This window comes from Dendrobates tinctorius, unplaced genomic scaffold (genome assembly GCF_039654945.1).
Source record: "Dendrobates tinctorius isolate UK_male_01 unplaced genomic scaffold, ASM3965494v1 ptg000049l, whole genome shotgun sequence".
In the NCBI taxonomy this organism is placed as follows: Eukaryota; Metazoa; Chordata; class Amphibia; order Anura; family Dendrobatidae; genus Dendrobates; species Dendrobates tinctorius.
The window spans coordinates 3,814,494-3,817,959 of record NW_027361717.1 but is presented as its reverse complement, the minus strand read 5'-3'; positions in this window follow the sequence as shown (position 1 = coordinate 3,817,959).

Genomic DNA, 3,466 nt, shown 5'->3' with positions numbered 1-3,466 from the left:
TCTGAGAATAGTCTCAGCACTGCTCTCCTTAATGACAACCGAACCTGTGTATACATTGCTGACAAATCCTCCTATCTGATATTACATGACATCTTATACTCACCTCCATTTTTATCACCCCTTGACTTTTTGTAATGCTGCGCATGTTGTCACTATTATATGTATTATTATCAATAAAAATTTCCATATTATATGAAAAATTTCTGCATGGATCCTCTATTATATATCAAGCAGTATTATTGCAATATAAATACATTTCCAATTATTTCAAGGTGAAGGACATTAACGTTCTGGATATTGGATCTATAAACTATTATAGATTTTTTCATTCACCTAAAGAGAATCTCTCATCCTTGATATTGTATTCTTTTGTGGTTTTTTTGGTTTTTATGTCTTTGGTCTAGAGGCTCTTTCCATTCGACCATGTGGAAATCTGTTTTGGTTGTATAGTTAGTTGTTACTGCCTGTTGTGCCCTGCACTGATCTCTGCCTTCATATAGGGGTCACGGACAGCGGCTTTCATTGGCATCACATCGACAGAGCACCGGCTTCTCTTCTGCTTTGCATTTTTGACTATTTGTGACTATCAATGTCATGGTCAGGTGAAAATCAGACAAAATTTTTTCAAGGATCCATCGACTTGAATGGCCAAATGCGATCTGATTATTGGGGGTAAACTTCTGAAGCATGCTGCAATTTTTTTCCTCACGCCATTCGGTCCATGGAAAAGAATTAAACATGTGCGCGGCCCCATAGAATAACAAGGGTACAAGTGCTGTCCCTCAGAACCACGGATAGCATTCATCCAATGTAAATGGTTTGGTGCCCGAGCCCCTATATAGACCCTGCATCAACCACAATCATACTTTGCACTGACGAGGGCCAATAGCCGAAACGCCGTGCCTGCAAATTGAGATTCTGAATTGACTTTTATCCTAAGTCATATTACAAGACTCGTTAAAGGGTTGATTGTGACTTGTAGGATCGCTACTACCAACAGGTGGCGCTATAAAGTTCAAGTCCTCTTACTCTCTGAAGAGGCAATTTGAAACCACAATTAGGATTCTGTACTGCCCCTTACACCGTGCTGTCGTTTTACGGGACACAGCTGTAGTCGTTGCACCAAGACCCTGGTGCCCAAGAGAAGACTCGTTGCCGTCTCGTTCTACAAATCAGTGACTGAAGAAAGACTCCATCTTAAGGGCTAATAATCAAGAATGTCCTGTTAATCACGCAAGGGGCGAATCTGGGGAGCATTACCTGCGAGCATATTTACTAAACCTGTCCATGCTTCACATCTATACATCTACTGTACGTGTATTTGCTCAGGCGTACGAGGATGTATAAACCACAGTCCTCACGTTCCAGGTCTTGATTTATTATATTCAGATTACGACTTTTTCCAGACAACAAGTTGAGTCTATAAGAAGGGACATCTGACACCTGAAACACAACTGCTCCAATGACAGTACGTCTGCGTTCATAACATGTTGGAGACCACGTTTGTTGTATGCACTGGAAAGAAAGCTCTATCCGTAGGGTTCTATTCAACTAGCTAAAAAAAAGTGTTCATGTGTCCATTGTTGGGCCGATATCCATCATCATATCTTTTCATTTCTGTCTACAATGATTTCCTTTGTGGAGATACAGTAAAAATATCCTGTGTCATTTACATTTTTTGTTACAATGGAAGCCTATGGACATAACCCACGTGTGCCTATACAGTGGAATACATTGCAGTTATACATTGGTGCTTCCTCTTGACCTTTGACTCTAAGGTTGGCTATAAATGTGATGTGAGCATTGCATTAACTGGATTTTACCATAAGGACAGTGTATGAAATATCTGGAAATGACAGAAATCCTATTTTTTAGATTAAAGGATCTCTTACACATCGGTCCTGGATCCCGACTTTGCTCCCCTCACCCCGGTCCGCTGAGCCCTGCTGTGCTCCTGTGAGGGAGATCTTCCCTCCGATCCTGAAATGTGCCCCCACCCTTACATCCCCAGGCCATATAAAAGCAATCCAATGTTTTCCTTTAATTAAAGCCCTTTGAAGCTCATAACATAATGGTGTGAACTCATGTGCAGCTACAGAAAACTGGATTCTTTTGTCTGACTCAAGCACATGGAGACAGCGTGGCACTATAGTTCACAGCATGCTCTGAGGTATTGAATCTGGAAAATGACATATAATAACAGAATGCAATATCTCTGAGACTAGCCGAGAACATAATTGGAATCGGCATTCCTTCCCCCACATGCTCATATCATTCAGCCACCTCAAGAACCCTGCGTTATGGAGTTCTAAAGCATAGTTACCAGGAATTACATACTGTAGGCATATTTGGTCTTCCTACACAGGTGACAACCGCTATTGCCTGGTTCGTCATCTGCATATTTTTATTCAATTCTCACATCTTTATTCAAACATTGTAAAACATTCACTATATTTCTTTCTCAATTAAACCCTAAGAAATCTATCATTAATACTTTCACTACACACTTTCACTTTCTAGTTTCTTGTTCAAAAATACTAAGCATCATTAATAAGTGCAAAGAGTAGACATTGGACTGGCCATGTCTGGAAATGTCCCTATAACGAGGTAGTCCTTGTTCCAAGGGCAGGTTCCTATGTAAAACCAAGAGAAACCACCTAAAGAGGTGCAAACTATGTACATTAGCAGTTCTGGATCACTCAATGCCCATGATCTCCAAAGTTCAAGTGTAAAGGCTGCCAATCAAACTGGGCAACAACTGGATCAAATGGGAAAAAAACAAGAAAAACAATAAAACATGATAACCAAAATAGAAAAACAAGCACAAAGGTGCAAATACCCTCCTGGGTAACAAAAGTTAGTTTAAATCAACATTATGGCTAGTTATCCCCTCCTGGGGTTCTGGAAGCTGGTTGCTTGGGCTGCTTCCAGGGGAGATACTCTGGGTGTCCACTAGATGCAATGGCAGTGGTTGAAGATGCTGCCTGAGGTACAGCTGGGGTAGGCATATCAGCTGTTGCTGGTGAGGTCTCTGCCACCAGTAAGTCGGTAGGAGTGGCAGCTGGTGCCTATGGATAAGGTTCTTCATCCTCAGGAGGTAGTGCTGCTCTGGTCCTTGGTCTAACATCTAGGGATGCCGTGGCCTGTTGGTTTTGGTAGGAAGCTACACGGGGGTTTTGCAGCTGCGGCCAAGAGAACCCATGATGCGTTTCAATGTCCCAAAGCGGCCTAGACTCTTCCAAGCCCTGAAGGTGTTGTATGGTGCGCACCCTCTTTAGCAGGGATTTCTTCCATCTCCCCATCTCCCCATCTCCATCAGCCTAGTGCCCCCGGATGACCCGTCCAACACCCCCATTTCAAGCTCCAGCAGGCCAGCCTCCGACAATGAGAATTCGGGGGGTAGCCCGTTAGGAGGGCCAGCATCTATACCTGGTGCCTCCCGGTGGTGCAGTCTCGGCTCCGGTGC